Source organism: Carassius carassius, chromosome 16, assembly GCF_963082965.1.
Source record: "Carassius carassius chromosome 16, fCarCar2.1, whole genome shotgun sequence".
NCBI classification, from domain to species: domain Eukaryota; kingdom Metazoa; phylum Chordata; class Actinopteri; order Cypriniformes; family Cyprinidae; genus Carassius; species Carassius carassius.
This window is the reverse complement of record NC_081770.1, coordinates 1,341,353-1,353,893: the sequence shown is the minus strand read 5'-3', so window position 1 is coordinate 1,353,893 and position 12,541 is coordinate 1,341,353. Positions and strand designations below refer to the sequence as shown.

At 36.6% G+C, this 12,541-nt stretch overlaps 1 long non-coding RNA gene across 1 annotated transcript; it reads left to right on the top strand.

Annotated features, from left to right (window-relative positions):
- Window positions 1-6,895: 6,895 nt before the first annotated feature.
- Window positions 6,896-7,404, top strand: LOC132159433 (uncharacterized). Its single transcript, XR_009437845.1, has 2 exons — window positions 6,896-7,076; window positions 7,175-7,404. It is a non-coding gene; the product is annotated as an uncharacterized LOC132159433 (long non-coding RNA).
- The last annotated feature ends 5,137 nt before the right edge of the window (window positions 7,405-12,541 follow it).

The window sequence follows — 12,541 nt, the reverse complement described above, 5'->3', positions numbered from 1 at the left end:
GAGGCATGGACACAGCAGTACTCCCCTTGGCTATACTTGAATGGAAATAACGTAGGATGCACATTCTGCAAATATGCCAAGCGCCTTTTTGGAGTCCAAAAGGGAGGACAGGTGGCAGAGAAGTGGGCTTCTGGAGAGGTCACAGCAAAAGATGTCAGGGCCATGAGAAAGAAAATCTACAAACACAGAGACAGCTTAACTCACAAGGCATCAACAGATATTCAACAGCAGAAAGAGAAAGAGGTGTTGCCCACCTTGACAGAAACCTTGAATGCTAAAGTTCTGTTGGAGACAGTGCACTCATTTAGAAAAGCACATTTTGTTGCAAAGGAGAAGTTAGCCTTCTCAAAAATGTATGGATTGGTTGAGTTACAAGAAATGAATGGAGTAAAAACCGTCTCTTGTCACAAATCTGATCACTCTTGCATTAATATAATAACACACATTGCCAATAAAATGAGGAAGAAAATTGTCTCAACAATTAAAAGTGCTGGTTCTTGGATCTGTCTTACAGTAGATGAAAGCACTACATTTGGGAGAAGCTACCTCATCCTATACCTCAGAGGAGATGTGACAGGAGAAGGTGAGACAGAAAACATTTTTTTGGATTTGATTGAGCTGGAGGAAGGAACAACTGCTGATGCCATATACAAAGCTCTCAAAAAGAGTCTCCTGGAAGCTGACCTGGATGATGCATACCTCAAGTCTCATGTGATTTGCATTACAACCGATGGGGCATCTGTGATGACTGGAAGACAGAGTGGTCTTATCACAAGGCTGAAAAAAGACTATCCTTTGCTGGAGAGTATCCACTGTCTTGCTCACAGGCTTGAGTTATTAGTAAGTGATGCACTAAAGTCAGTCACAGGTTGCAATCACTTTGAGATATTTATTTCAAAGCTGTATACACTGCACCATCAATCCCCAAAGAATGCCAGATAACTTTCAGAAGCAGCTTCTCAAGTTAACATCTGCCTACTTAAGATTGGTCACATTTTTACCATCCGCTGGGTAGCAAGTAGTTTTGTGACTTTACAAGCTGTTTGGACAGACTTCCCTGCTCTGGTTGCACAAATGAAAAAAGGAGCTGAAGATGGATCTCGCTCTGATATAGAAAGAAAAAAATTCAGTGGCCTTCTGAATGGCCTCACATGCACTGGCTTTGTTAATGACCTGGCAACCATTAAAGATGTGCTACGTGAACTTCACAGTCTGTCCCTAAAACTTCAGGTAGGTACAGTGTTCTTCTTCAGATTAAGTGTGAACAGATGTGGAAATACTCTGATGTTATGAATGCGCTAAATAACATTATAAATGTGTTCAGATTGATAAGGACACATCACAATGTTTGATAAAGATGTGTTTCTATCAGCAAACAGTCAGAATAAAGTGATGATCTGCTGCTGATCCTGAATGTCTTGTTTAATGAGTGTTTCTAGTCTGAGACTCATCAATATTATCAGCTGATCAAAATCCTCTTTATTTCATGATAATAGATCCTGTTTTCACCTCATTCATTACACTGATGACTTCAGATCTGTTCATTGACACATTAAGATCATTTTATTGCTGTGAAGATCAGAAAACAACACGGTTATCAGTTATTGTGACATTACAAGATGAAACTATCACAACAGCATTTATTCATTAGTCTGTGATAAACCATGTTTCATATAAAACACAAAACTAAAACACATTCAGTTCAACTCAATTCATTGGTGATTTATTTGTACTTTGCAAATTTGTAAAATTATATTTCTATATATATATATATATATGTGTGTGTGTGGATGTCATCAGTGGTGGATCACATGTTCACTCCTACTATGATGATTCTGATTTTATTACATTCAGTGTAAACGGTGATTTATAACGGATCAGTAAGAACAAGATCACAGTTGAAGTTCACACAGTCTGTCTGAGAGAGAATCTCCTGGAGAAATAAAACACATGAACACAACTGCACACAGAAGAAACATAAAACTGTAACTTAGTTCTTATATTTATAACATACAGCCCAGTTAAGCAACATGACACGACCAAGAGAGTGAAATTTTCTCTGGAAACCACGATTGAAAATTTGACATTTTAAAGCGTTAAAACGAGTAGTTCATATACATTTTAGTTCAATATTTGATATTACTAATACTAATTTAGACCAACATATGTTTATATTCTAACTGACCCTCTGATGTCACATGGACTACTTTGATGATGTTTTTCTTCCCTTTCTGGACATGGACAGTAGACCGTACACACAGCTTCAATGGACGGACTGAAATCTAAAATATCTTAAACTGTGTTCAGAAGATGAACGGAGATCTCACGGGTTTGGAACGACATGAGGGTGAGTTATTAATTACATAATTTAGATTTTTGGGTGAACTAACCCTTTGAGGAAATGTTGTACAAAGATTAGATTAGATTCAACTTTATTGTCATTATGCAGAGTACAGTACAGAGCTAATGAAATGCAGTTAGCATCTAACCAGAAGTGCTGGAATATAGTGTTGTATATACAGTACGTATAAGTGCAGAGTAAGTGAAGCTGTGATATACAGAATGTACAGTAGAGTTGCTATAAACAGTATTGAGCAGAGTATATACAGAATATTAATATGAATGCAATGTAGGGATTATATATACGTTATGAACAGAGCAATGTAGGATTATATACACATTATGAACAGCAGCAACGTGAGAGCTGTGGTAATAAATACAGTTGGATTGAGTGTGCAAACGTATTGTTAAACAATGTATTCTATGCAAAATAACAGTAATGCAATGATATTTTTATAGAAATAGTTTACTGTGCTTTGTACAGAAGTACTGTGAGCAGTGCAGTAAAAGAGCAGGTGCAGGTTAGATTGGTGTTGTGGAGTTCAGAAGTGTCACAGCCTCGGGGAAGAAGCTCTTCCTGACTCTACTAGTGCGAGAGCGTAGCTCCTGTAACTCCTGCCGGATGGAAGGAGGGTGAAGAGTACATAGTGAAGATGAGACGCATCCTTCATGATGTTTCTTGCCCTGCCCAGACAGCGCTTGTGATAAATGTTCTCAATGGAAGTTAACTGGGTGTCAGTGATCCATCGAGCAGTTTAAGGCTCCGTAAGAAGTAAAGGTGCTGCTGTGCCTTTGTGACCAGGGTGGAGGTGTTTTAGTTTTCTCCACCCGCTGGAGTGCTTTGTGGTCAGATGCAGAGCAACTGCTGTGCCATACTGAGATGCAGTTTGTGAGTCTGCTCTCAATGATACAGCGCTAGATTTCCACAAGTTCTTCAGTAATTCTGTTTGTTATCAGCAGCTGTTCATCACTAATGCTCAATTATCACTCAATTAATCACTTCATTATTTAATTGCAACGTATATCTTCTTTCAGTGAACTCAACTGAATTAAGTTCAGAGTACTCACAACTATTAGTTTTAAAACTTAAATGGTTTAAGGCAATCTGTTGACTCAAATGGTTGCTCGCTCAAAAGGTCTTGAATTAATTAGTTTTAATAATTGTCTTTCTGTGACGAGTGGGGCGGGGCCGAGGGACATGGGAGCGATGCCTGGGGAGTGATTGGAGATGAGCGACACCTGTTCGACCCACCGGTCTCGAGGCCCATGGAGGAGATGGAAGGATATAAAACTGGAGCGACGACAGTGAAGGACGAGAGAGGACCAGGCCTGGGCTTTTAGTTGTGTTTTGGGTTTTATTTGCGCGCACCAGTCGTCCGTGAGGGGCTGGTGTGCTGGTTTTGTGTTTATTTTGCTTTATTAAAATGTTGTTGATTGTCCGCCGGTTCCCGCCTCCTTCTTCCGGATGAATACAAAGGGTAATTCATTACACTTTCCTTTTACCGTTTTTTTTCTTCACATATTGCATTATCTATGTTCTTGATACTTGAAGGTTACACTGTTGTTACAAGTTACTCCTGTTGTATTAGCACTACAAGTGCACTATGTATAAATTAAATAATTGTTTTTCTATTTAATTTTTTACTTATTGTCTTACCTGTGGTCTTGATAGTTGTTTATCTAATTACCTTTTATGTGTTACACTGCCCCTTTACTGGTTTTATATACCTTACTGTAAACTGTACACATTTACCTCAATGTGATGCACAAATAATGAGATACAGAATTGATCAATTTTGCCATTTATTGTTGTAACAGGTGGTATGCAATATGCATTACAATGATAATGCTGTTCATGCATAGGCAACATTTAATGTAAGGCTGTGAAAACCATTAATAGCATCCAAAATAAAAGTAGTTTATTTAACGTACATTTCTGTATATGTATATAAATGCACATACATACACGTGTATATCAGCCTCTTCACATGAACCCTGAGGTGAGCTATCTGCCGTGTTTCCTCCACATCTTTTGCTTCCAGCTGGCTGCGTCCTCTGGTGAATGCAGGTATTTTCTCTTCTGCACACACGAGTCCAACACTGTCTCTGTCACATCCACGATCTGCCAACACCAAGTCTCCAGGTAATAGTTTATTAAGAAGGCCATTATTCTCAGCCACATGTTTGTCACTGACAAGAGAGAGATCCTTGTGGTGTAATGCCAATGAGCAGGCAGACGAGAAGCTGTGTCAGCACACATCAGAAGAGAAGACAAGGAAGCCCAGTGTAGTACTTCACCTTTGCATCATCATCTTTAAAAGACTCCTCATCCGTTCTCTTTTGGCCTTGCTCTTCCTTCAGTCTCCTGTTCTCCTCCAACAAACGGTTAATTTCACCACGCCTGCAGCTACAAAGATGATATTCCTGCTGTTCTGCAAAGTTGTTATCTGAGTCTGCGTCATCCATTTGTGAAGCATCCTCTGTCCAGCTACATGTAGTGGTGCAGGTGCAGCATGATCTCTGTGACAGCTTGCAGTCTCCTCGTACTCCGGTTAAACCACACAGAGTGTGTTGATTTCATTTTTGTGCTCCCAAAATGAAATGATGGCACCCAGTCAGGATCGCATTCCAGCATTTCATAGGCTGGTTTGCCTAAAAATAAAAGATAAAATGATTTCATGGGTAAAGATGAGGCAAGGACTTAAACAGAAAGCAAAGGGCTTTATTGAATAATAATAAAGCAAAGAAAAAAAACATAGGGCAGACATGAGAACACATCCGCTGAAAACACAAGACAAGACAAGAGTGTCTGATGAGAAAATGAAAGTTGAACACACAGACGAGAGCACACACACGTTCACACAATAACAATATACACCAGTGTCAGGAATACTGACATAACCAGGAATAAACCAGACCAAAATGACAGTCCTGACATTAATAAAGTGTGCGGTGTAACAATGACTCCATTGCTAGTGCTAAAAACAACAACAAAAGTTAAACGTGTTTAGTTTATAACTTACCACGTATAACTTAATATTTCACTGGGAATCTGACTCGGGGGGGGGTTTGTCAGTCTCTCAACAGTGGAAAAAAGAGTACGAGTGTTATTTAAGTTACTGTTTATAAGGTTTGAGAATAAATTCTGTCTAGCTGTGACTAGTTTCACATTAAAAGCATGAAGACTGTCTTTATAGATGCTATAGTGAATTTCAAGTTTCGTCTTTTCTGCTTTGTCTTTTCATCGTCTGAACTGCTGTTGATCTTCTCCAAACTGATTTCTGTCTGTTTGTTTTCTTACTGACTATTATTGGAGCAATATCATCAATAACATTCTTAACTTTTGAGTTGAAGGAATCAAGGAGAAGATCAACAGAGTCTGCAGAAATGCTTGGTGTTAAAGATATAGCCTCCATAAATAGTACACTTGTGTTCTCGTTAATGCATCTCCTTCTGACAGAGACAGATCTAGATTCAGTGCTAGCAGAGATCAATATATCAAAGAAGATACAGAAGTGATCAGATAGTGCTACGTCCTTAATAACAATGGATGAAATGTTTAGAGCTCTACTGATGATTAAGTCTAGAGTGTGTCCAGCTTTGTGTGTGTGTCCATGCACATGCTGAATCAGGTCGTATAACACTGATAAATGCATGTAATTCACTAAATCTATCATGATCCAAGAACCTTTTGTGTTGGGATATATTTATATCTAATGTGGTTTGATCTGTTGTCTTGACAAACAGCTTCGACATCAGCATGTATATTATTAGTTGAATGTGGTCCGTGTATCTTTTAGTAGTTTAAAGTCTTATTTTTTTTCTTCTGCTTATATGAACTAAACATTTTTACTTCCACTCCATACAAAATGCCACATGAAAATATGAGAGAGCACACAGTTACAACAAGTGATCTGTTCTGGATCCATAAAGCAGTTAGAGAGTCTCTGAAATCAGTCTGAGAGGAGAAACTATTTGATCAGACACGAAGACTCTCAGGATCTCAGGCTTAAACACTGCTTTAAGACATTTTTAACATGTATATTTGGGTCAGCTTATTTCTGTTGAAAATGCCAGCATTGATCTCCAGGAAGCTCAGAAGAGCTGATGATCTTGTGCATCAATGCTGAATAAATCGAGGGTTATTTAGCTGACAGGAGAGTTTGACTTCACTTTACTACAGAGCAGCCTCACATCAGCTCATCTGTCTCTCATTACTGATCCAGTTTGTCTCTTCATATCTGTGGACTCAAACCGCTGAAGATGTTTGACAGAGTTTGGTTCTGGTTGTGTTTGTGGCATATGCTTGGTGAGTTTGAAATGTGTATTTCTTTTCTCTCAAATATGTGTGTTTGTTTTTCTAAATATCCTTTCTATAAAAACAGTGAAGCTCAAACAGCAGCAGCTTTAGTTTCAGTCGTGACGTGATTCTCATCTGAAGAGTTTTCTGTGGATGAATTCAGCTCAAATCAACTTCAGTTCCTGTGTCGGCAGATGGGTTTTATTCAAAATCACCATGAAGACTTCTTTCGTTTTGTTGGTTGGATATTATTGGTGCAAGATTTACATTTGACACTGTTTACTTCAGTAAACCTTGACCTTAATCTGTGACAAACTCTGTTTGTGTTTGTTCTTCAGGTGTGTTTGCTGATTCAGATGAAGTGAAGTCAGTGTCTGTGATGGAGGGAGATTCAGTCTCTCTACAGACTAACACTGAACTACAGACAAATGATGAGGTTTTCTGGACATGTGGACACTCAGAGACTCGTATAGCTGAAATTGATAAAGACACTGGAAGATTCTCCACATATGATGTTCTTGATGGGAGATTCAGAGACAGACTGGAGCTGGATCATCAGACTGGATCTCTGATCATCACAAACACCAGAAACACAGACTCTGGACTTTATCAAGTGACCATCAGAGGAGAAGATTGACCACATACAGATTCAATCTTACTGTCTCTGGTGAGTCACAATTACATTTGGGTCATTTGTGCTGACAGTTTTCATAAAAATATTTTCATGAACCAAATCAAAAAGCAATAAAAATATATATTTAAAAACATTTATTCAGAGACCATAAAATGTCAATAGTGCTCAGTGCAGTATAACTTGTCAGTTGAAGTATTTTTACACACCGAACACATTTAAAAGACGGTCCATGGTTTAATGTGAGTTAATGATGAATATTGAAGTTGATGTAAACTCTTCTCTCCACTGCGTCTATCTGTCATCCTCCATTCAGCTTCAAACTGCATGTAACATACACCACAGTCAAGACAATGACATTCTCTCCCAGATGATTCACTGTTCCTATTATACCTGAACTGTGAATAAAGTGCAATGTTTTTATTTTATTTTATATAAAATAACTTTATCTTGCCAGAGTTTGGAGCTGTTTCTAAATCGTGTTACTTTCTGCCGGGTGTCTGTTATGTTAATGAGGATACTTGCAAAGATGGGAATTCTGACGCGTGTGTGTGTGTTTATGAAATCGTTCAAAGCCAATAAATTAGCAAACAAACAATGCACACTCCTCTCACACAGAAAAAGAGACGGCACATACAGCTCTGGTGTTTGTGTTTCAATGACTTAAAATCAGTTTTAAAACAAAAACACGTCTTAAAAATGTGTGTCCATGCTACAAATGTAGTCCCTCATTTAGGAACGAGCTCCTCGTTTTGTCCCGGCTGGTCATTGTCTCCTCTTCACGCGCCGTGGTGGTGTGTAAAGATCACACTCATCCAAATGATGAAAAACTATTACCGTAAACAATGTATTTTGTGGCACCACAAAATAAAAGATGGAGCATAATATGAAACTATAGACTTTTTATTTCGTCTATCCGATATATACAGTCATATCACACAGCCCTACCCTGAAGTGATCTGACTGTGGTCTTGAGGTCTTGCCGTAATGAAGTCTGTCAAGAGTCCGGACCCGGTGTTCCTCCCTCTCACCACCAGAGGGCGCCATTTCCCATTATCCCGGACACATTCACCTTTACTCCACACACCTGGTCACAAACTCTTCACACCTGTTAGCCCACTCTCTCTCTCTCTCTCTCTCTCTCTCTCTCTCTCTCTCTCTCTCTCTCTCTCTCACACACACACAAACACATACACACACACACACACACACAAACATACAAACACACACCTGTTTACTGTACAAACACAATTTACTAGATCATTCCCTCAATTTACATATTGTGCACACGATTTAGAAATTGAGATGATGAATTAGCAAATCGAGGGAACAAAATAGTAACTGTCTCCACATTTTAGTACATTGAGGGAATGAATAAGTAAATCATGCACACAATTTATTTTATTTTTTTTATTTATTTAATTTTTTTTGCATGTCATGTGCAAGGCTCCATAAAATTTAAAGGGGACTTAGGCAAACACAAATTCCACTGGATTGTTCCTTTGAGAAGCTTCTCCGCTTTGAATGTTTTTTTCTACTTAATGAGGAAGTCGTGGCCTAATGGTTAGAGAGTCGGACTCCCAATCGAAAGGTTGTGAGTTCAAGTCCCGGGCTGGCAGGAATTGTGGGTGGGGGGAGTGCATGTACAGTTCTCTCTCCACCTTCAATACCACGACTTAGGTGCCCTTGAGCAAGGCATCGAACCCCCAACTGCTTCCCGGGCGCCGCAGCATAAATGGCTGCCCACTGCTCCGGGTGTGTGCTCACAGTGTGTGTGTGTGTGTGTGTGTGTGTTCACTGCTCCGGGTGTGTGTTCACAGTGTGTGTGTGTGTGTTCACTGCTGTGTGTGCATTTCGGATGGGTTAAATGCAGAGAACAAATTCTGAGTATGGGTCACCATACTTGGCTGAATGTCACTTCACTTTCACTTTTACTTTTGAACCTATCTTAGTTTGTCTACCTTGGCTATTCATACTAATATTTTAATTGGTTGAAGACCATTATTTTGTGTTACTCATACTAATACAGCCACAACTGATAGCTGTTTTTTGGTAAAAGGATCCTGGAGAACCTACAGATGAAGTGCCATCTACTTCGACAGAAATGAATCGGAGTAGAGGCAATCTAAGAAGTAATTTAAATAATGGATGATTACGTATGGAAACTATGAAAAGATTTCTCAAATTTGATCATGTTTTATATTCATTTTTTTATCCACAGTTAGGGAAAGAGTTGGATTCACCTTCAGCAGTTATGGATGCCAAGGTAAGACCAATGCAGGACTACTTAGTATCATTTTATAGAAAGAAATGTTATCTTTATTTTTTTTTTTTACAAATCTTTTATCCGTACAGATTCATTTTCAGATTAATCACTTATTAAATATAATTCATTTTACTTGTTAATGGTATATTATACGATTAAGCCAAATCATAACTGCTGATTGTTCCTTTTGAATTTGTAATTAAGATTATTTGATTTTTTTAAATTTACATTGAATGATATTTTGAATAGCTTTTTATCATTGTTTAAAGCAACTGCATGTCATATTCTTATATGAAAATAAGTTTAGCTTCAAATGTCAACTATACATTGGTTTGTTTTTTTATTTATATATACAGAAGCTGGTCATATAATTAGAATATCATCAAAAAGCTGATTTCACTAAATCTATTCAGAAAGTGAAACTTGTATATTATATTCATTCATTACACACAGACTGATATATTTCACATGCTTATTTCTTTTAATTTTGATGATTATAACTGACAACTAAGGAAAATCCCATACATTAATCTATTAACTGACATGAACTAACAATGAACAATACATTTGTTTTAATGCACAAGTAAATGCTGAAATTAACATGAACTAAAATTAATAAATGCTGTACTAGTATTGTTCAATTGTGAATGCTTAGTTCATATTAACTAATACAGTTAACTAATGTTAGCTAATGAACCTTATTTTAAAGTATTACTATATATATATATATATATATATATATATATATATATATATATACCATATATTATTACTATAATTGCGTTTGTTTATGTAACTGCGTAATTGTGTCATCTGTAATTGTAATCACCCAAGTATCATTTTGTTTGAGGTTTTTCTGTGTTTGAAGTGTTTTCCTTCATTTGTTTGTGAGGTTTCTTGTCCTGTGTGTTCTGTCATGTATTCAGAAGACTTTATTGAAGCACATGAAAGTACCTGTGGGGAAAGGTTATTATTTTTATTGTATGCTTTGTGTTTTCATGACATTTTTGGTTTAACCTACAGTCCTTACTATCAGTTGTTTGTGTGTGTGGTATTAAATATTATTTAGCTTCCTGACCGCTGTGTGTTTGTTCTCAGATGAAGCAGCACCATTGCATTAATTATGCAGTTTTATAGTCATCTTCTAAACTAACTTCAGTGCATTTGTTTATTAGTACTGACAATCTGCTTTCTTTAAAGAAATGATGGCCAGAATTGATGAACAATTATTTGAGGGAGGGAGCACTGGGAAAAATCTGAAGTATTCAATTACAGACTTTCAGAATGACAATTTCAGGAAGGTTTATTATCATCACAGCTGGGTAAAAAACATTGATGTCTCAATTTTAATCGAACCAATCTCATTTTTTAAACTGATTTCACAATAGGCTTTGTGCTTTGTTACTTCTGATAAGAAACAAAGTCTCAGATTTGGACTTCTGTCCATCTTCTCTTGAAATGTCACCAGTAAATCTGCCTGTGGTGCTCTCTATCTAATGCAGTGACGATCACGCAGTGTGCCTCAGGTCAAGTGAAGCGGCAGCATGCAGCACTCTTGAAAGATCACGTCTTCCTCTGTTTTTAACACCAGTTACAGGCTACATTTTTCTAGTATTTAAACACCTATGATGTCTGTAAAATAATTTACGAATGCTTTTTCAATCTGACAGAGATTAATGTTTCATACTTAGCCTTTTGTTTCAAACAAGCACTTTACTATACCTTCCATGAAAAGGATGTAAACATCTCAGTATTTCAACAAATACTTTTAATTATATAATAATTTCTACTTCTCATTTTTTAGTTTTCTGTTTCTTCATTACAACTGTACTGTCATTGCTTAAAACATTATTTATATACATTTCCTGTAATTAAAATCACACATCTTTCTTTTTTTTAATGTAACTCAATCTGTATATTTTCTGAAAGGTGCTGAGGTCAGATCTGCTGATGTTGGTCGTGTTATCATTGTATCGTTGCTTGTCATTGTTTGTTCTTCAGTCTCACTACTACGATCTTCATTTATAGCATTGGCTGGAAAATAATAATACAAATGATTATTCATATTTGTTGTGGATTCTTCTGAAAAGGATTATTTATAGCACTTATCTTATCCACTTCTCTTGTGTTTTTCTGATTCTGATGCAGGATTTTGAGGACAGTGATAAAGACAGGAATATGAAGATAAGCTCAAAATATTAGAGAATAAATTACATTGAGAGTAAATAAGACAGCTGTGATATTTGTCAATTAAACTTAAATTACATGAAAAAACAGTGTTATAAATGTTAAATATGAGTACAGAAAGACTATAATGAAGAATACTAAATTCATTAGTCAGTCTAATATTCCCTTAAATGTAGGGTTTTAAATACATAAATTATAACTAAATATTTGATTGTAAAATGATAAAAATGTTAATTTCAGCTGTAAATAAGAGGTAAAGTGCTGTTTTGTCTTTTTCAAACCCATAAGATTATGAGTTACAGTCTCAGTTTTTCTCTTTTAATAGACATAAGAGTCGAAACTATTGAAATCTTAAATGACAGATTGTGAAAAGCACATATATCTACATCACAGCGACCTGTAAAACTGAACAGAGATGATAAATGCAGAAAATAAGATGAAAATAACTAGGCATTTTATATTTGTATGTAGAGACTGAAAGTTCATTATAATTAATTGAGTTCTAAACTAATTCAATGAATCATACATTTCATATATCTTAATTATTCATCATAACCTACAGAATAACTGAATAAATCATTCAATCTGAATTCATAGACTATTGCTGTAATGAAAGAAATGTAAATAAAAACAGGACTGTATATAATTCTGTTATATAATAATCATTACCTTTCAGATTGATATGTTTGGTTTGGATTATTTGACATGGTTTGTCTGTCATTATTCATTAACCCTTCAGAGTAGTCAAATGTATCAGAAGGAGGTGAATGGAGCAGATTGAGAGGGAGAATGTGAAGAAACAGCAGGTGGCGCTAGT